Below are 22,927 nucleotides of genomic sequence, written 5' to 3'. Positions count from 1 at the left end.
CGGCCCACTGTTTATCTGCCCTGGCTGGGTGACCTGCCCAGTTTGAAGCACTGAGAAGCTGTTAGCCGTGGAACACAAACAGGAGGCAGGCCAAACTCAAACACACCAGTGTTATTAACCATATAGGATTTAACACATTCAGTTCAACCCAAACTTCTCAGACACTGTTGAGAATTTGTACACATAAATATATTAAAAATATTTAAAAAAAACGTGTATGGCCAGAGGCTTATTTATTAGGCATCGATTGTATGATATAATTTACAGATACGATGCTAAATTTCGTGTGTTTTTATGTCTGCTGTCTTGACTTGTTTTGCTCCAGTATGTCATTTCCGGTAGCCATGTTTGTTTAGATCAATACAAGAGCAGGAGCAAATAAAAACACACAGTAAATAGGTGAAATATAAAGCTTTACAGTGAAGGTAAGAAGAGTGTTTGAGCATTCTGGGAGCGTGTTGAAAACTCTGGTAAGTCTGTTTAAAAAGTTTCTGGGTGTTTTCCAGGGACTCAAGAACAGTTGCTGCGGTGCTGTCAGCAGTGCTGCAGGGACTCAGCCGGCTGGTAGCTAGCTAACAGGAGTGCGCAGCACAGGTGCCACTGAGCGCGCACCGTGAAGTTGGAGCAGCTGTGAAGACATGTTGACCCACAGGACTTTTGATATTTAATTAGCCGGTAAGCTTGTTTTTGTTCTGTTACTGTCAGGAGAAAACGCTCCACAGGCCGCCTGCTGCTGCGTTTGTTTTGTGGAGCAACGTTGCATGCTAACAAGCTAAAACGTTAACCTAGCTAACCTTGCTAAGTGTGTTAGTTATACTACAGAATAATGCCTCTGCTGCTAAATCAGAATAATGGTGCCTCATTCGGTTTGCTAACAGCTAACACACCGCTCTCCTAGCTGATTAATTAAATTGCAGTCTTTGCTTTATATTGAATTTAGATGGATGTTAATTGTATTTAGGAAACGGCTGGTGCGTGTGTGAGTCATGAAAGAAAACATTTGAGAAGATGGATTCAATTTACGTCTTGTCTGCTTTGAAGGAACTTCACTTCTTGGTGGTGCTTGCGAACTAATCATGCACAGTTTTTAATAGTTGCTGTTTAATATTTGTGTCTCAGCCTCTAGTTTAGGCAACACTCTAAGTGGGTATAGTGTGTGAGACCTAGATTTGTAGAAATAAATATAGAAGCAAAAATAGAATATTTATAGTGTGTGCTTTTCTTTCCGTTTACATATAAATAAATGAATAATAATGTAATAGGCCAGTGTTGCATTACATTTTTCTGATGTATGTATTGTCAGCAGTGACTGTAGCCAGTTAAACTGCTAATTGTGCAATGTGACTCAAAGGTCCAGCTGTTATACAGTGCCAGAGGCAGAGACTGTCTCCTGCATAATATGAGCAAAGTAGAGAAGTGTGAGTGAAGCTACAGTGGGTGGTTGTTTTTGATAGTAATTTGAAGGAGCATCTATTTCAGGTAGCCACACCCGAATTATGCATTACTTTGATCCTTTTACACTTAAGTGGTTGAGTTATATAAAAATTCAATCATAAATTGGGAAATTAGAGACTTAAACTGATTTGTGTCTGGGACATTTCAGGGCTGCAGCTGTTGTGTGAAAGGGCCTCACGTATCTCATGGAGTTTAGAAGTTCCTTGATGGAGCAGGTTGAGACTCATAGCAGGTTAACAAAAACAGTTCTATCACACTATCAGCATAGTGTGCTTCATATCTGTTGTTATCTGTTATCTGTTATCCCAGACTCTCAGACATGTGACTGATCTGTTGCCATGCTATGACGGATGTGACAGTAATCTAATATTCTCAAACATGAACACACGTCATGTTTAAGTCATAAACTACAGAATTACAGTAGAAGCTGAGATTCAAGTAAGTCTGTAGACAGCATAAATTAAGATATCTGCCCTGATACATCACAAATGTTTCTTTCTTAAATCAGATCTCTTTTGATTTTTTTACTGCCTGTTTAATCATCTGTTGGGCTTTTCTCAGATTACACAGAACCACTTAAGCAACACTACACTTTGGCCCTTCAAATTCAATCTATTAAAACATTTTGTGCTTTTTGGAGTGGTAGAAAAGGTAGGATAATGTCCCACACTAACATTCAAGCAGTGGCATAATATTAAATGTTAAAAAGACAGCCAGCAAAACTCATTAATTCATCACATTTGGCAAATAAAGCAAACGACAACAAACAAAACAATGCTGACATCTGTGTTTTTTTCTGTGTAGGACCATCTGTGTCTTTTATTGCAATTGCCACAGAATCATAATAATTTTTTTTATGAATCATTAGACCAAATTAGAAAGCTGCAAAGACTTAGTAGATAGAAGAAAAAAGTAGATAGTCAAAAATGTTTCATTGTCCCTTTAGGTCTTGTTTAGACATAGGAAGTGTAGAATAATAAAGCCATGTATTTGTACACTTGTTTGTGACAGTGTGATTGTCAAGGCCGGATCACAGCAGGTGGCAACACATTTCCTTGTCCACTACACCAAAAACATAAAAATTAAGTCACTGAACAGTGTGGGTACAAAACGTTCTGTTAGCTGCAAATACACATTCTGTATTAGATCTCAGTAAACAAAAACTTCATGCAGAGCTGATGAAACTGGATAACGGCGATACACAAATATTCAGAAGTCAAGCTCGAAGCATTTCCTTTTGAATAGGACCTCTTAATTATCATAGCACCAACAAGCTGATAAACAGCATCAGGCACCCCCCCAAACAGCATTCAATTTAATTCTTGCGATACTTGGATTGCCCTAATTACTAGAAGCCCATGCATGTATCCCTGATTGGATTTAATTCAACATTCATGCAGCTTGTGCCAGATATCAATGAATCTAGAACATGATGCGCATTTGCTGAGGGTTATCATTCAAGATGTGTGGGCGTACAGAGCTTAGAAAATGTTACAAACTGACCACAGCAGACACACTAGATCGTGTAATGTTACTCAGGGTTATCAAGACGGTAACCGTAATGGCGGTAATTATTCTTGTTATCTTTATAGTGGCATAGACCATTTTTTTCTGAAAGACCAAATAGAAATCTGAGTCTTTAAATTTGATTCATAAAAGAGGTCAGGTATCTTTCATATGAGCTGCTGCCATATATATGGGAGGTAATGCGTCGATAGTATAAGTTTATTTCCTTTTGGTGCCATAAATCTGCAGGCATATGTTTGCTTCTTGTTTGCAGAATTACTGGAGTATAAATCCCTGAGATACGCCTCGTCTCTGATGGGTTGTGCTGCTTGCTAGAAGGAGGCTGTTTTTTTTTTTTTTTTTTTTTTTTTTTTTTTTAAAAAAACCACTGACAAGACATACTTTAGGTTTTGGATGCTACAAGACAAAAAAATCCCTTTAGGAATACACTATAAATGATAGCTGCTCAGACAAACTCAAAGAACTGAAACTTGCATACTCTTGGTTTCTAAATTGCGTCTCATGTCAGGGGCAAGCCTCTTTCAAGGGGCTGCACGCTTAACATTCATGTTACATAAGAGCCACGCCCAGAATTTAATCATCAGTGTTTTAGCATTTTCATAATAGAGAAGCTGTTTGTATAATGAGCCTCACTGATTGGTTAAACTGTTGAGATTCAGCTTGGCTCACAATGACTCACTGCTTTTTTCAAAGCTAGTTGTAATGGTGATAATTGATGCGGTAACAGAGGAGAACTGATGTTCAAAGGGAACACAGTTTAATGTAGATTACCAAAGCAGATTGACTTGGATTTGTGTACAATGCTTAAATCAATTTTACATTAATGAATAAAATTGAAGAGGCCGTTGCAGTCTGTTAACATCGTCTCAGTTATTGATGTGATGGTCATTTGTCACAAGTCTACTGCAGTATGAACTATATTTATTACACAGCATGATTAGAATGGCTGAGATTTTATATTTGATTTGATTAAAATGATTTACTAGCAGCCTATTTTCCAGTTTTAGTTGAGTTACTGCGCTTTGATGAAGAACAGAGGAGGAACACCTGTGTGACTGTGTGTCATGTTGTTACATGAGCTAATCCATGTTGCTTGTGTTTGTTGCCAGGAATGTGTAGTGGTTGTTGGCAGAAAAGTGGTCGACTGTAATGTAATGTCATGGGTCATGGCAAATAAATAGGTGCGTACACAGTATGTGTGCATCACAGTAGATAGGACAGCACTGCAATCGAACGATCTGAGTCAGTGGTTTTCTCTTCTACTCACATCTCATTGCTCTCCTCTCTCATTTGTCTTTGCTCGCTGCAGTCTTCCCCATTACCAGTGATTTGACTTGTCTTGTTGTGAATACCTAATCACACTGAAGATGCCACACTTTCATTTCTTAAAGGCTTTATTCTCAACCTTCTCCTTTCCCTTCATTTCATCATTGGGGTGACAATTATTCCTTGCTGGGAGGGCGGGTGTTGACGTACCACATGCAGCTCTACAGCCTTGACCTTCTTTGTGCAGCCACCTACACACAGGAGCACATGTGTATGCCATGCCATGTGAAGGGACTTCATAATAACACTTCAAATCATGCACGCAAACGTATTCACTTGGGTTACTATTTATGTATTTGTCGTCTTCAGGAAAACCCTCTATTCACCAAGAATTACATGCTTAGCTTCATAGTGCTTTGATCGTCTTATGTTCAGCTCTCAGTTACAGTCCTCACATTCAGGCTCATAACAAGTCTTTTTTGTTTCATTGTAAACAGTGTTGCGTGTCGAGCCATCAGTGGTCTTCACCAGAACAACCCTGCAGCTTCTCCAGAATAAGGTAGGACGAACATCAGTGTTTCTGTTGCCCATAAAAATGCAATAGGAGCCTACTGTGTCTTTGCCCACTTGTCATATTGGGGAAGCACTTGGATGAATGTCTTGGTATGTGTGAGCCCATTGTTTTTAATCCCTACTGGTTGGTGAATTGCTGTTGCCTTTGGGATTGTTCTCAAGGCCATGGCCAGGAGTCCACAGCTGTTTTATGGAAAATGTACTGAATAAGTCACTTGTTGCTATGTTACAAGGGACCATAGCAACAGTAGACCAGCATCCCCATCACAGAGAGTGTTAAGCTGTATTCTGAGGGAAAAACATCCTCTGAATTTTGGCCTGCTGAGAGCTTTATGTGTAACAATCAAAAGGAAGTGGGTATTTGATCATGGAATTGTTTGTACCACACACAGCATACATACAGAATATCTTTGTACAATGCCAAGGCACTGTTCATACATATTGTACACTGTTATTCAATACCTTCCTGGTGTGTACACTACAATTTTATACATGCCTGTGCTGTAGACCTTGGACAGACAATGAATGTAAATATGGCTGTAGCTATGCCTACAGGCATTCATGGCCAGAGGCCAGAGGGAGTATGGATTTGGCAGCCCATATATACCAGGAGAACATAAAAAATGTTCATATTCCCAGGCCATATGTTGGGGGGGGCGATCGTGAAGGACTGTGAAGCAACACTAAGACAAACTCCATCCTCCTAACTGTGGAGCAAAAATGTACACTCCATCCAGCCGTTCTACTGGCAGACTCAATTTGAAGTTACTAAATGTAGGCTAACTTTTAGAAGAGTCAGAAGAACAAGGACACAACATCCTGATATTCTTTATAGCCCTATATATTTAACTGGTCAGATATGTTTTGTTTGGAGAGAAAATGCGAGTAACCTTTGGATACTGAAGCACTGTGTTAATAATGAATCGTTAATCAGCTGTAGCTTACAGGTAGAGATGTGTGCCAAAACCTGCTAATGAGCCCTGGAGCTGTTCATAAAAGCTGTTGTTTTTTGGCAACAACATTGCTGATACCAGAGAATTTACTTTTTTGTCAGAGTCAGTGTGCTGGGCAGTGCAGCTCTCACACGTGTAGGCTGAGAAGCAGCAGCGAGCAGAGAACAATAAACATATAAAACGGTAATTGCACTTTACTGAAATTAAGGCTGAAAACGCTCATCATAAATCCAACAAGTTGTTTGCACATAAGGGGAAAAACAGGTAATTTCTTGAAGCACCTAGCAATAATGTACACATAGCTTCCTTTATGTTACATCTACAGTGTCATTGTTAGTGGCCTGTGTAGTCCTCAGCGTAGCAGATATGAGTAAGAGACTAAACGATATAAGTGTTTTGTGACGACGAAGATTATGACCACTAGGCTTGTATAAGAAACATTCTTTAGAATAGTATTGAGAAGGTGGTCAGAACATTGTAGCCCTGTTGTGTTACTAGAGGTACCTATCATTCACATAACTACAAACATGTGTCGTAGTGTTTTCTCAAAGTGTGTTTTTGTGTGTAATGAAACAAACTAAACTTTTTTGTAATAGCAGTGTGATGGCTGAACAGATACTTACAAATCCTTATGGCAGCATTTCACTGTGCCGACACTAGGAAGAGCCAAGTGCAGTTGAATCACCTGAACTGTCACCACCTCCAGACTTGGTGCAGACACAAAATGCAGATATTATGCAGAAAAACAATCAGCATCAAATATTGGTTGCCCTAATTTCTAAAAAATCAGCATTGGCATTGGCCAACCCACATCAATCGACCTCTAATGCAGAGAGTGCTTTTGAGTCTCAGCCTCTGCCTCTAGTCTTAACTAATCTTTTTTTAGTTACTGGGTGAGTGCTAACTCAAAGAGCTGATTGTATCTCTGTCTGTTTTGGTCCACCCTAGTCAACTGACACAATACCCCACCCACCCCGCCTTTTCTTCCTCCTCCTGAGGTGTCACTGACTGCACAACCACAGGAACAAGCTTCAGGGAGACTGTCTGAATTCTATTCCTCTCTATTCACTTTTGCCCTCTTTTTTATTTTCCTCAAGCATATGCTCTCACACAAAGCTGGTATTCTCTCTCTTAACTGCTCATCGTGTCACACTTTTACTTGCCAGGAGACAGTGGGCGGGCATCTACGGTCCTGTGGATGCAAATGTATCTACAAGTATCTCTTTATCTCAGCACGCCAAACCACCATTTTCACCATGTGCCATGATCTACCCCTCATTCTGGCAAAACTTAAAAACAAGTATTCATCTTTTAGGGTAGAAAGTGCTTTTTCTCCTTTTAATACTTCACTGGTTCATATGTAGATAGAGCATGCATCTCATTTTAAACACTGTTCAAGATTTATGTTTTACTGACTAAACGAGAAATTATGCTGCTCTTGCACCTGACTGATGAATTAGCATTGGACTGTGACTGTGTTACCTCGTATGATCAACAGAACCAGTCGGTCTGCATATTTTATTATTAATGCTAGGTGAAGAGAAGAAATTGGGTGAGGCGGTGTGTGCTAAAAGTCATTGATTCAGACCATCGGTTCAGGATTTGGACCTCATTTGTCAGCCCATATGTCGGATTTTCCTTTTTGCCGCATCCTTTTTACACATAGCAGAGCACAGGACAGCAGCTTGGCTGGCAGGTTACAACCCATGCATGCCATTTACCTACCTAACTTAAAGAACCTACCTGTGAAGGAAAACAGAGTAACACACTGCTTTGTTTGTCCCCTTATACCTCTCCTTTGGCAAGTTGGCTAAATATTTCATAATTTTTTTAAAGATAATTTACACATTCAGCTTAGCCACAGGTTGACATTAAAACATCATCATTTTGTTTTAACACAGATTTTTATAAAACTTTCCCCTCTGTATTCATCACTTTAGTGTCACTATTGTCTTTTTCTCCATATTAGCAACATCGTTTTTTATGGAGTTGGTTAGGTTTGAGTGGCATCAGTTCTTGCACCATCAGCATGCTTATGTATAACATAGGTGTACTTAGACTCCTGGACTTGGCTCTCATGAGCTATCTTAGAGTGCTTCGGAGAGGAGCATAATCAGTTGTCCGTCAAGGACTCGCTGACGTAAATCCATTTCCATGCTTTTGGCCTCTGTGCACCAAAGTCCTTTGTGGAGCTTTGTTTGTGCATTGTTTTTGCCACTTCACAATGTAGTGCCTGCAGTACCATCACATCTGCATGATGTGGAGAGGCTTGTGGAGTGTTTATTTGTTTCAGTATCCCTGCAGGAGTCGGATTTTTAATAGTGTATGAGCGGCTTCATACTGCTAACAAATTAACACTCTAGTGATGTTTTTGTAATGTCTCTTATTCTACCTCACTGTTTGCATTTTCATTTTCACTGTCCTAACACCGCTCTTTTTTCCATTATCAATTTGTTGCCTTTTTTCTTCCCTGGTGCTCCCTGTTGCTGTTTCACTGGAAGTCATCTCAGCCTCTCCCCTTCCATCACTGTGTTAGCCACTTGGGAGCTGAAGTGCATTTGCTAGGATGTTTATGCATATCGCTGATAAATTGTTTGGCTTGATCCAAGAAAGCAGGCCTGTTATTAGAATGGTTTATCTGATTTGGTGTTTGGGGAAGCAACACTGTCATTATTTTTATGTAATTAAAAAGGATTCCCAAGGGTGGGCTTTTCATTTATAGGATTCCCAAATGTAAGTACACTAGCCCAACTCTGTCTGAGGCTTCTTTTTGTCTCATTTAGATTAAACTTGCACTATTTTAGCAGCAAAGGGGCCTTTATACATTTCTTAATTAGGCTTCATTATAGAGGTACATGTCAGGTTTTCCACACTGATTTAATAGTGTAAAGGTGCATTGACCTTTTTTTTAGGAATGAGTTAGAATTGTCTGATGATGATATTTTTACTGCTGACAATACCATGAAAGTCTAATTACACACTCTTATCTCAGGGTGAGAACATGTCTCTGCTTTATTATACATTTTTTTTGTAAAATAATAGACAAAACTCTAAAAACATTATGTTGGCACTTTATTTTTGATTCATTTGCCCACATTTGTTTCTGGGTACAAGTCCAGTAGTCACCCATTAGCTTTTGCATCTACTTCAGTGCATTACTTTAAAAACATGATGAAACTATTTTTACTTTTAGGATATAATGAGGCCCAGTTCTTTTGCTTACATTCTTTCACCGACAATCATCTACCAAGGCATTATTTGCTGCCCTAGTGTTGACATGTTATCCTTTTGTGGACATTTTTTGCTTTATTCCCATGACATTGATCAGCTGCTCTACAGGGCTCTCAACTGTTTGTTAGTGTGTGTGCATGTATCCTTGGATGCTTGTGTGTTTGCACTAATGGCATAGCACTAAGTGTTGTGTCCAGGACCAACAACTGTTTTTCGTCTATATTATGGAAGGTTATTTTCCCAGCATTAACGAAGCTGAGATAAAAAATATAAACACTTAATATTTTACAAATTCTTCATTAAAACGTGAATAATAAAAATATCTGTATTTCTTAAAATTACATAGTTTAAATACTTCTTCGTAAAGGTCATAACCAGATTGTGTTCAGTATTTACTCTAGAACAACAATGTTAGATTATGTCTCTACTCTGTTTATATTCAAACAGGCTTCCTTAGTATCAGTTGAATGTGGAATGCATTAGTGATTTATCCTTGTGACATGTTTGTAACAAAATCAGAGAAAGTTGGGAAACCACACGAGAATAATCAACAATCTATTTAAAATGTAAATCTATTAGCATAAAATAATGACTGGTGGAGCTCCTACTCCCATCTGTTGCTATGCAGTATTATTTGGTTGTCATATGATCTGACGAAATCCAAGACATTAAACACAGAAAAGAGCTGCACCATATACAGGCTTTATTAGACAAGAGAATGTGTTGTACACTTCCAGCAATTGGGGAAATTGTGTCCTTTTCAACTGTAAACAGAACACTAACCTGTTACCAACATAAGCCTCAGAGAGCTAGCTGAACCTGACAGCTACCGAAAAGCAACCCCAACACTTCCTTACCAAGTACGACATTATCCAGTGGTGCACACAGTTATTGTAGCAAATCTGCAGCACATGTTCGGGCAGGTACAAAACTGAAAAAAAGGTAGTATAGCAAAACAAATAAGAAAATTTTATAAGAGATTGAAGTTCAAATGCCGAGAAAAGCAGATGGGTTAGCTAGATCATATCTCCCTCTTGGTCAGCCGGAGAAGACCTTAGACCAACTAGTAGCTCATGAAAACATTTTCCAGTCATCGTGCACTCTTTCAACCATGCATCTTTACAGACAGGGCTACTAGCTTAGACATTGGTTGACACACTGGAGTGCTTCCTTGCATCAATATCAGCCAGCAGCTTCAGTTTTTGTATGGGATCAAAATGCTTCATGGATATCTCCCTATGGAGTTATTGTAGGCCTGTGGAAGCCAAGCGGAAGCAAAACCAACATGCTGGAGAGATGACATATCATTTCTGGCCTGTAAACATCTTGGGATCCCCCCCAAAAAAAGACTAGCAGGGGAAGGGGAGGTGAACAGAAGGATCTGCTGTCACAATGACTGGGACCTGGATAAGCAGAGGCAAATGAATAAGTGGGTGGACAGAGGGATGGATGGATGGAAGGGGCTGTCCATTTGTTTCAAAGCCTGTGCTTGGCAGGTTAAGAATGCTTATCATTTCTTTTTTAGAAACAAACAAAAACTCAAAAGGACACATCAGGCCTGTAAATGGTTTTTTGCTTATCTTGTGCTTTTGTGCACCATAATTAGGTTTTCTAGCAATTCTTTGCAGCAGCTTTGCTTCCTGTTTACATCAACACAGATGGACAGCCCTGTTGGAGAGAATTCAAAGCCAGGCAGGGAATATTTTAAACAAAAACACATTAATGCGTGGACATGCACAACAAATACAGATATTTTTGTACAGGGCACAAGGCCAATAAGTAGTTTAATGATTCTGAAATTAATAGGAAGTGCTGGAAGGAATGGAATGGACTGTTTCAAATAGGTAGCATAGGTGGATGTAAAACTATAGGGCCATGGTAATATTTACTGCCAGCATCTAGTATTGGATTGCATTATATTTTGTACCGTGTAGTATTGTCCACCCCCATGTAGATCTGTCATCAAGACTTATTCCTTCCAGTCAAACTGTGCTGTCTGAGGAGCACTGAACTCAGTCACAGAATGACTCTCCTGTCACATATTTATAGCAAGTACAATATCGGTTTTATAGCCGTCATGGGCTTGTGCTGATTCATAGGGTACTAAAACATCTCAATCAAATGAAGTCAGTGACGTACTTTGAAATTATAATGCAATAAAAACAATTTCAGTAATGCAAAACGATTCCAATATGCTTTAGTATTGATGTCAGAACATATTTAATCACTGCCCATGGCTCAATTTATATTATTAGAATAGAAGCTCAAGTGGCAGGAATTGGACTGCTGTTTACCATGCTTTCTCCACCAATTGCTTCATGCATGTCCAAAGAATGTTCTTGAAGACAACTTTTACAGTTATTTTAGTGAGGTCAGAAGCGGTGAAGAGTCTGCAAATAAAGACCTTAATGGAGGTTGAGGGATGGATGGTACATAACATTGCTGCACTTTCACAAGGAGGCTGAGATTCATGTTCCCTGTGAGGTCATTGTCTTTTCCTCTAAACTTACGGGTTAGGTGTATGCATCAGAACTACTGTTGAATAATTCTATATTCAGACAAGGCCTTTAATACATAATAGGCTTACATAACCCTGATCAAAATCTGAATATTGTCTTATTCTGGAAAAACAGAGATTTTATTCACGTGAATTTACTTGCCCCTATAGTTATCCCTCCTGAAGAAAACAATAAAAAAAGAAAGAGCAGTAACATAATTGGGTGATAAACACAGCATAGCAACATTTTGATGGTTTTCCTTTATACACAGAGTGTGCTGAAAAGGCAGAAACACTGTACTTGCTGTGGGAAAATCCTGCAGTAAGATGAAGTTTTTTCCGTTACTTTCTGTTGTCTTTTCTTTCTCGGTTATTTTTCCTCCTCTACTGTGGTGATTAAATTGGCTCAGAAATGTAATATCAGAAGTTTTAGTTAATTCAATTCTTTTGAGACAGCGGCTGTAGGGTAAGGCTACTTTCTTTCAAGTAGTAAATTGATGATTGTTTTTGGCATTTTTCATCCCAGCAATTTTTTTTTAACATCTAATGGAGGAGGCATGGTGCAGTATGAACAGCCCAAGGTAGCAGTTTGTGCAGCACTTAATAGTATTGTTTCTTTTACATCCGTTTACAAGTGATTTTTTTTCTATGTTTAGCAGCTATTACGAAATCCATTGAGGGCAACTCATTATTCATAATCTGCACACAATGTTCTCTTTGTTGGTTAAGTTGCTTATTTTATTAGATTTCCGTCAGTTTGATATTCAAGGTACTATTAAATATGCATGAGAATTCTCAGTTTCAGGAGTAGTTTAATTTAACTATATTTTCAAGAGAATTCCTACTCATTCTGCAAAGAAACAAATGCAGGAACAGGGTGCCTGTGTGGGATGGTGGCTGAAGAAGTAAAACGGAAGTGTTTCTCAGATTAAGGAGGAGAGAAGCTGACGCAGCAGAGATTTAGTGAAGAGAGAAAGCTGTGAGGAGAGAATAAGCCAGGGCAGACAGAGAGGAAAGGAGTAAATCAGACCCTGAGAGGACTGAGAAATTGCAAAGCCTATGAGACTCAGAGCAGGGATGGAGGGATGTTGATTGATAGGGGAATAACTAGTCTGTTGTTTATCACTGGAGTTAAGATGCTGTTAAGTAGCCTTATGTTGTGGTGAGGGAGAAGTAAGAGACAGGCAGAGGAGGGAAGTGGAGGGTGGATGTGAAGAAAAATAATTATGGTGGGGCGGAGGTTGGCAGCTTAGAGGCACATACTTTAGAGGGTATTGACATTATGAAGTCATAAGGCAGAGATAAAGTTAGAGGGATATTACTAGGTACAAAGAATGAAATCTGGTGTGAATTATCTTTATACTATATCTTTATTTGTCTTGTAGAAGTGTATTAAACCACTCATTCTTAAATCCCACAATAATACTGAGTTTCCTTTCTGCTATAGTCATTCAGGTTTGGCAGCCATTCATCAGTTTTACTGCCAGACCAATCCTTTTCCAAAATATTTCCTTATTTCTTCTATTGTCAGTGATCATTTTGTTTCGAGTTTATTGTAACCAGGAGCTTAGTTTTCTGCTCTCTAGAGAGGGTTTTCTTCTTCCTGCACAGGACCCCTCTGGAGATTTATTATATAATATCCCTCTAGTCCTGGTGTGATTTAGAATAAAGACAATTTGAGAAATGGGCCTACATTTTTTTTTATATACAATATCGCCTCTAGAAAAAGGCAGTGTGTTTTTTTTCTAAGAAATCTGTAGTATGAATTTCGGTCCTTGGAAGCGTGATCTAAATGATCCATGTGTGTGTGTTGCTGTAGTTTTTGATAAGTAGGCCATACTGTTGCATTGGCTTGCTAGTATATTTTGTAAGCAATTTCCCCTAAGCTTAAATTACTCTCTAAAAGTTTGCTGGGCTAAATGTTAATCTTCATAAGCTGAAGTGAGACCCTTGGGATGGGAAGCTAAGTTACAGCTTCCCTTCACTGGGAAATTGACTATTTTCCATATGGTTACACTCCATTAATGCATTACAGGAAGAAAGACAACACACAACTTTTGAGAAGACATAGACACTGCTGAAGCTAATGTCAATAGAAAACCTATGCACAGATATGAGTGTGAAAGAAAAACTTCTGTGGGTCTGATTGCTATTTCTTGACAGTTTACTCACTCATGTCCAGAAACCATTTGGGGTACAGTTATTTTGATGCTTCATTTTCTTACCATGCTACAACATTTATGTATGTGCAGTAGAAACTAGTGCTTCAATTTTATTGCTCAGTTGCCTCAAGTTGGCCAGAGTCAGAACAAATGTGCAGAACTTTCTTTCACTGTCAGCAGTCTGAAATTGCATGGCAAATTATGCTGTATTTGATACATTTAAGTACGTAATTCTAGACTACTGCCATGCTGTACCCAAATAAGATCATATAAGAGTCTTGCAGAAATAATTATTCAGCAATCTTTCTGGTTTGAACTTTTCTTTCTCTTTCAAGTTTATCTTTTCACTCTTAATGTGACTCTTGTTCTTGGTTGAACAAACAGTATACAACACTATGAATGCCTTTGAGGTTGACTGTATAAAGATGTCCATTTATTAGTCCTTTCTTCAAGTGAAGCTCAGTAAAAAATACTTGACTTTAGATATTATTCCCTGAGATGTGTTGTTTCAAGCTTTCTGCAGGCCTTAATTAACAGATGTTCTTTTTTTTTTTTAGATTTCTGTTGCCGGTCGAGTTCTTTTCCGTATCTGCTGACACAATCACATCTTTTTCATCGGATGAGTGTACAGTGTTAAGAAAAAGACATTTAGTTTTAGAATGTGTCAGCCAGTAACTGAAGATAAATCTTGTCTCCACAAATGACTGTCAGAAATGTAATGGAATTGGTCCTGTGATCCATTTCCATCCCTCTGAGAAGCTTTTAGCCTTGTGATCGCAGAGATAACATCTCAGTCTGTCTCCGCAGAATACCAATGTCATACTTACCCTCGTCTCTGACTGCAGCACTTCTACACTGATTCATCCGAGGGAAGAAACTTTTGCGGCTGCTTGAGAGAAAATTGCGAGCTGCTCGAACAGTATGGTGCAGAGTGAAACACAACCTGGAAGGAAGGGCAAATTCCTGAAATGTATCTGAAAATCCCAAAGGTTTTCCTCTTTGTGAGGTTTCTGATGAAACAGGTGTTCCCCTTATCTTGCTGATATGAGAGCTGGGAAATGAGTTCACTCCTGCCTCATTTACATTCATATTGAACAAAGCAGTGGAAAAGTAACAAGCCTTTTCATCACATTTCCTGTAATTTGACTTGGAACAATGTGGGTTTCTTATCCACGGTGGTTCAAATTTAATCTTCTTTGACCTGCTGACAGCAATAATTTAACAACTGATCTTGATTAGGGGTCATGTTTAAATAGTGTACCAGGTTAACTGGCGTTACAAGTTCATTTGGCGAGTGTGTGTTTATATTAGTCACAGTTTTTGTGGTTTCTGTTTGTGAAAGGACTATATATAGTTTAGAGACTAGCAGCACAATGCTTACTAATTTTATTGGAAAGGGAGGCACTGCCATCCTGGATTGTTTTGATCCAATAACAAAGCAATAAACACATATTTCAACATATTGAAAAACAAGAGAAGTAGTAGTTGGTAGTTTTTATATTGCAGCACAGTAATCTCCACCTTTTGCATTTTCCACACTTATTAGAAACAGTGGCTGTCATTAAAAATTGGAACTCCATAACATTCAGATGTAATGATGCAATTTCGACTGACCAAAAGCTAGACAGTTAAGCTTGCACTGTTTTTCTAACTCACTGATTACATAGGACAGATGCTACACTTGTAAAAATGTCTGCTCCTGACAGCAGCAGGAACGTGACAGCACAGAGCAGCAGTGGTCAGAGTTCACAAAATATGACAAGTTTAGTCGCAAATTATTATGCACTGCATCATACATTGTAATTAAAGGTGGAGGGAGCCTCTCTGACATCATCCATAGTTTCCTGTATAGCGGTTTTGAAGCTCTGTGTGCAGGCTTCAGCTGTTACCATTTTGGCAGCCCTAAAGTCCACCTAACAGTCAATTCGTGTAGAAATTGGTGTGTAGAAAGTGATGGAACTGGAGTTTTCATTTTAACACGGGGAGTCAATGGGGATTGACTTGTTCTTGTAGCCAACCTCAAGTGAGGAGGTAAGAAACTAAATCTAACGGAGGTGGTTTCTATATATATGTACAAATATTTGAGGATGCTGTTGGCTAATCTGTAATAATGTTTCACATTTTTAAACCTTCTGATTTATTACATAACTGTCAGCAACCCTGGCACGTACAGCATGGCTGTCATGCTATAGTTAGTGTGTTTATTTACAGTATGTGTGACTTTGTAGCATAGTTATCAGGTGACATTCTCTAACAGTCACTCAGGCCTGTGTGTCGTCTGCAGCACCTGCTGTCTGCTCCCATCCTGAAGCTGTGCACAGCTCTGCATATCTGCAACCCCTGTGACAGTGCCAGTCTCTGTGTGGCTCTGTGCTAATGGTTTCCTTTGAATCATAAATTAGACTTGAAAGGAGGGAGAGAATGAGCACATGATTGAGGACAGAGAGGTACAGAGAGAGAGCTTGATAGATTTTTCTATCATTAATACAGATTGTCTTGCCACAGAGTCTCTATCATGTAGGCTAATTACATTGATTTCGTCCGTCAGTCAAGTATTTTACCAGAGTGTGGCCTTCATTCAGTATGCGTGTGTCTGCCTGCTGTAGAGAATTAGCCAGGTCACAGAGGGGCCTGTCAGAGGACTTTGTCTGTAATTAAAGACTGTGTGGCAGCAGCATGTTTCCTATTAGGCCACCAGTATCACTTCCCAGCCATGTGACTCAGCTTCAGCAGTCTGGCACTCTTACCCTGGTTAACAGAGTTAAACAGAAACGCTTAGGCTAATTGTCCACGTCACAGTTTGGATTGGCCTGTAGCAGTACAGAATTGTACAGAAAAGATTAGAAGAGTTAAAGATCCAGTTATGTTTAATTTAATGTATACATTGGGTAAACAAACACTTCTGTGTGTGTTAAGACTAATTACATTTCTGGGGAAAGACAGAAAATCCTTTATCCATTATTTATTTGGCTTTAGCATATTCAGAAAAGCTGCTTTCTAATCTGTGTTACATCTTTCAGAAATGGATTTCATAAGGTACATCTTCGTCTATGGCTCCTGTATCTTTTTTACTTTTGCGGGAGCGAGAACATACCATGAGATGAGGTGAGGATCTTTCATGATTGAGATAGACTGCTGTATGCATGCATGCAGACATGTCAGTGTCACTGACGAGACAAAACACTGTTGTGTTGTCAATAATTTTTAATGAGGTGGGTGGTGCTGAACCTGGCAAAGCAGTTGTGGGTGAGCCATCAGAACATAGGACCTTTGGATGAACTCATACTCACCTTGATGTTTGACTGTCTGCTGTGACTGTCTGCTGTCACTGTTTCAGGAAGTTGAGGACTCACTAGCTTTGCTGGTAGCTGTGTTGGAATAATCGTAGTAAAAGCTGAGCTGTGGTCAGTGAAGAAGATTTGGGCTGTTTCTTAAGCTTGACAGTGCTCCCTTTTTCCTTCCTTCATGTCTATGTCATTCCACTCGATTCTTCTGACTCAAGACTCAAGTCTTACTTGACTTATTCTTCTGTGGATTGTGATTAAATTTCGATGGACTTTTTTGTTTTCTGACATTTTCAGTTTTTACAGATGATTGCATCGTGGTTTTGTGTAGTCATATTATTTCTGACTGATATTTATCTTTCAACAGACGGCCACTCAGCTCTTGGCTTTTTTTCGTATTACTATATTACTATTTTTTGTTTGTTTTTTACTTACACAAGCATTTCTTTTAATACTATGGATTTGAGTTTTTCACTTAATCAAATACAAACATTTACCTTAACAGTGTCAGTGTGGTATTTTCTCTAAAATGTAATTATGATATTATTTACTTTTAATTTCGTATGCAACTGTTGTGAAGGAACATCAACAACTTGTGAAGGAAAGGGGTCTGGAAATTATAATCTTGTCTGCCTCTACTGAAAAATGCATAAACCGTTTTCAGTGTACAATTCAATTACTCAAGTTTATTTTTGTGTGTACTAACTAAGCACCTTAGCACCTAAAACTTAAACTCACAGACATGAACTTGTGTGTCAGTTATTGCTAAATTTCCCAGAAACACTAAATGCCATAAAGATACATCCTGTTTGTTCTAGTTAATCTGGTTATGTCAATTGACTGACCAGCACATCCTTTAGGAGAGCTGGAGAGATGCTGGAGCCAGAGTGATGACATCTTCCACTCTCTCTTTAAACACACATACACACATAAAGGCAAAGAGAGAGAGATCCACATAAACATGGTACATAGTCTTATATAAAGAACAGGACCTGTGCTTAGATGTTATTGATATGTCTAATCATGGAGTGCCCTACTCTAATGGAGGAAGAGTCAATGCCTCTCAGGAAGTCTGGCCTTTAGAAATGTCACAGTCGTTTCAGAGGACTATCCTTTAAAAGAGGAGATTTCAGTCCTGTGTACTTGTCTTTTCTCTCCCTTTTCAGTCTATGTTCTCTCTTTTGGCGCTCTAGTTTTCATTGTTCATCATCTCTCTTTGAGTCCATCTTAAAGCTTTGAAGAATGAGACAATGTTCTTTTTGATTCAGGTGCAGGTAATCAGGGACTAAACTGTACTGTGTCAGTTAAAGGTTCTATCTAACAGTCGTGGTGCTCGTGCTAATTCTTCTACTGAGATTTTACAAGCACTGCTTTGTCTGACAGTACTGTACACAAAATACAGAAAAACGGAAAGTAATCCAGTTGGGAGTTACGGTTTTTGGTTGTACCATATCTCCTTTGTTTGGATCCCTTTTTTTCTTCAGAATGTGGAGCACATAGTCTTCCCATCCTGTGCCAGTGGGACCCAACTGATATGAGTCTCATACACTTGACCTTAACATAAAACCTTTAAACACTCAGACAGGGAGTGAAGTGCTTTGCTTCACCAAAGGTCACTCCCACAGATTTCTCCCACTCTGGTGCAGTGCTTAGCAGCAAGAAGGGAAAAGGGTGAACCCAGCAGGCTGCTGCTTTATGACCTCAGGCCAAATATGTTCTTGGACAAATATAGCCTTGATCTGTCTTTACACCATACACTCAACAATTTAGGCCCCTCAACAAATACATTGTTTACCTTATGAAAATATATTAATTCCAACAATACTCAAATATGTTTAGAATGTGTAGCATAAAATGTATTTCCTGTGACACCCCTGCCACTCTCAAAGGTGGTTGAGCTCTCTCTAGGTTGAGTTAGACTGGTAAAAACAGGTAAAAATCATGTTGAACAAACTAAAACACATTACAATGCATGAATGTACTTGTTTTGAGTTGGGGCTACATATATTTATTGGATGGAAATCCTGCCTACAATTTATTTGAGTTCATCCAATGAGTCATTTTTGTGAGTGCAGTGTCATGCTTATGAAAGCACTCTGACAGAAATTAGATTGATGGACTGATGTTTACAGAGATTGTGCTCATTTGCGGTTAATCAACTTTGACCCAAGTGATCTATGTTGCTGGTTAAGATACAGATCATCAATCTTCATCTACAGCAGTTAAGACAGTACTTTAAATTCACATGCCACTAGTATCACATCACATGCTTGTTAATGCCCCAAACTGCTTCTAAATCAGTCAGTATGTGTTTGAAAACCTCAAACTAACACAACTTCTAGAGGTAATTCTTCTCCATAGTAGATTGTCTGTTTGCCGGACTCATTTATGTCCATTTTGTTATGCAAAAAACATTTAGAAAGCTTTTGGAGCAAACAAGTACATCACCGTCTAAAAACAATGCTGTTGTTGTTGCAAATGCATAGTTACTTTTAGCCCATATGTTTTTTAATCTGTGCTGGTCAGGTTGTTATTATTTTTATTAAATGTAAAATTAATGTAATAATATTATTCTCCTTGAAAATGTATTACATGTTTTTGCTTCATGCACCTCATGGATTTAGGTGTTAACTACATACATTGTCTTGGTGTCACAAATGCATTATATTTTGGTGTGTTGGGCTTGTGAGATTCTTCTGTTTCTGATCTATAACATTTAAAACCTGTGTGACCTCAAGTGCTACTGACTCAGTCACTCCTGCTCTGTCTTTGATTCAGTCAGGCGCGCACTACGCTTCTCTTTCATCTCCCTCCCCATCGCTTGCTTGTTTTGTCTCCCAGCTGTAGCGTGTGATGAGATGAGAACACGCAGTGTCGCTGTTTACAAAAATGACTGCCAACCTGACATTCAACTGTCCATCAGCTGCCTGAATTCATATTACACACCATTCTTTCTTCCATCTTGTCATTTTCCCCTTCCATCTCCAACATAACATGCCTTTCTTCTTGCTGTCTCAGCTCCTCCATCTCTCCTCTTTTTCCTCAAATCACTCCTTCTCACTCTTGCACAGCACTCACACAGGGGTGTCAGGCTTTAACCACGCTTCCCTTTTCTGCTATATCTTACCCCTGTGTGTTTCTACTTTTCTTTTCACGTTTCTTCATCCCGCTTTCCTGTTTCGAGTAAATGCAGCGGCCGCCTCAGATCTTGTAATGCATCAGTTTGTTTGAACTGGAAACAGCTCTTTCTCCGTGGCTCATGTTTCCTCCCACCACCCTATCACATTTATCTTCATCCGCCACTCGTCCCATCTACCTGTGTGCTTTTCTGTCTCCTCGCCTGCCTGTTTAATGTTGTTCCAACTACTTTGTGTGCTTTATCTTCCTCCCTTTCACCCTCTTTGGAGACCTTATTTCTCCCTTTCCTTATTGGAGATTAATATATCTGTCCATCTGTCAGGATTTGTCAGTATGGCTAATGTAAGTGCATGTACTCCAAAAAAGTAGAGAAATTGGATTTGCTATCTGTGTTTTTCATTTGATATTTTACTAAAAGATGTACCAAATGATGTGATGCTGTCCAATTGCAGCCCCTTACTGTGTGTTGGTCTGTAGAGTTGAAAGGCCTTGCTTCTGGCGGTCTAAGGCCCAGAGTAGTGGGACACAAACCTTGCTGGTCTCACCAGTTCTCCCCTCTTCCCCTACTGGGTAGATGAAGACCTTCATCCCTTTATTTATCTCTCACTGACACAGCAGGCACATCACTTTGCTCTTCATCCCCCTTCCCTTTTTTCCCCTCTTGTCTTTTGTCCCCTTTATCCTGCCATGGTCATGTATCCTACACTGATTTATTACCACATGGTGGAAAAAAAAAAAATCAAAATGTCACGTCGCTGACACATCCTGGGCTTGCCCACCCACACAATCCTAACACTTGAACGCCTCATTTTTAAAAGCACCAGAGGCCTGGATCACACAAAATGGTAAATGTTTTGATCATTACAAAAAGAGAACAGTGATTAATTTGTTTTACTGCCTGTCTCTCACTAAATTGAGGTCTGAAGTAGAGACAGAAAGTTGCTCTCAGGATTTTGCCTGTGTTGTGTTTCCGCAGTCTCTGCATTGGAGGTGTTGAGCTGCAAGTGCAAAATTCTCTTTAAACAAGGCACCAAACCACTGCAAAGAAGGTTTGGCTAGAGAGGAGTCTGGAAGAGTCAGATGCTACAAGGGGTCACACATTTTCTCATGTGGCTATTCTAATAGAAAAGAGATCATGTTGGTGTTCTGATCTGCTCCACCTCCTCTCCCATTATCACATTACTCTAAAACGCTTAGCCTTAGACTATTTGCCCTGACTCACCAAATGTGTTTTTGCTCTCATGACTTTTTTTTCCCTCCCTCCCTGTCCCTCTTCAATTCTAAAAATGCTGCTTTGTCACACATCAGCTGAAATCCCTCTTTATTTTTTAACGTTTTTTCTTTAATTTTTAGTACATTGCAGCTGCATAGAGAGTAGCTATAGAGAGAGACATAAGAGGCAGTGGATCAGCAAATTTACCATAGTTTTTTCCACACACACATTTGTACATTAAGAAAGTTAGTGAGCGGGGCTGAAGTGAAGTGTAATAGCTGTAGTGAAGGGCAAAAGAAGTGAGGTCATTTAAATGCTGTGTCAAGTGTGTCTATTCTTCCACCATGTGCTGCTTTTGGTTCATGTTGACCTTTGTCCTCCCTCTTCTTTTCTAAAAGCTGGAAAAACACCACTGTTAACCTGTGCTCTCATTGCAATTAAACAACTCACCAAATTCAAAATTCATAATTAAGCAAATTACTTGTCTGATTGAGTAATTAAAATGGGCAGTGTTGTTCTGATTCCCCAGAAGAGTCCAAAAAGCTGTTTGAATTACCAAGCTCTGTAATCAAATAAACATATTCACTGCATTAGACTGTGTTACGCTGATTGGATTTTTAGCACACTGCTATATGTAAATCACCTTTTTGAAGCTTTTAATGGTCAGTTTGGGTTGAGAGCCTGTTGAAAGCCTTGGCTGAGCACTAGATTGCATTACATTGTAAGGTGCTCTTGTTATCTCGAACAAACCCCTCTTAGAATATAATAGTATACAATGTTAGTCATTAAATACAAATATCTGAAGAGCCCTACTGTTCAGGAGTGTTGTTTTGTATTCTATGGTAATTGTATGGTAATGATATAATACACTCTTTCCTCGAAAAAAGTTCACAAAACTACCCAAAGTACAGACTGTACTCACTCACCTTACTCCACAAAGGTAGTGTTTATAAAAGATCACTTGTATTACAATACAGTTAGTGTTCTACATGTGTTGTCAAGCTATTAATGCTACATTTTCTCAGAATATTATTGTATTATAGCAAGTACCTTACAAGGCCAGTTCATGGCAGCTAAGTACTAAGATATATATAGGCACTTTTTTTTAACCTGCATTCATAAATTACCTCAACCGTCCACCTTGAAACAATAGAACCTGATGGGTTTAAATGGATGCACTGACACCAAGCTATTACCATTTCCCTTCTGTCCTAATTAATTGCATGGTGAAATGCCCCCCTTCTTCCCCCTGACTGTTGTCTAAAGCTTGACAGGTTGTTTGATGTGTGTGACTTTCCCTTGTTCTCTGTTGGATCTCATCCATTGCTGTGCTCTGTGACTTCTGGGCAGGGTGAGAGTGCTCCATGCACACACACACACCATACACACCATACACATAGACACACACCCATGTGAAAAAGAAAGAGCTTCTGTTTAAGCTGGAAACTCATGCCTGGCCTCCTCTCTGCTGCTAATTACCTTGTTTCCCATCTGGACTCTCTGGCACTAGGAGCGCTCTTTCACTTCTTCACCCTTTTCTCAGTTTTCTTCCTCCCTACTTGTACTTCGTTTTATAATCAACCTCTATTAGGATTTGTTCAGTGTGGCTTGAAATTACAATATCCATA

The 22,927-nt window shown here is 39.1% G+C and overlaps 1 protein-coding gene across 1 annotated transcript in view; it reads left to right on the top strand.

Moving 5' to 3' along the window:
* The first annotated feature begins 578 nt into the window (after nucleotides 1–578).
* gpat2 (glycerol-3-phosphate acyltransferase 2, mitochondrial) overlaps nucleotides 579–22,927 on the top strand; it is an 86,363-nt gene continuing 64,014 nt past the window's right edge. Inside the window, exons 1-2 of the mRNA XM_028414784.1 lie at nucleotides 579–675; nucleotides 4,746–4,807. The gene's annotated coding sequence lies outside the window, so the exon portion shown is untranslated. The remainder of the gene's footprint in view (nucleotides 676–4,745; nucleotides 4,808–22,927) is intronic.

Source organism: Parambassis ranga, chromosome 9, assembly GCF_900634625.1.
Source record: "Parambassis ranga chromosome 9, fParRan2.1, whole genome shotgun sequence".
Lineage (NCBI taxonomy): Eukaryota > Metazoa > Chordata > Actinopteri > Ambassidae > Parambassis > Parambassis ranga.
Note: the sequence above shows the minus strand (reverse complement) of the source record. Positions and strands in the feature narration are given on the sequence as shown.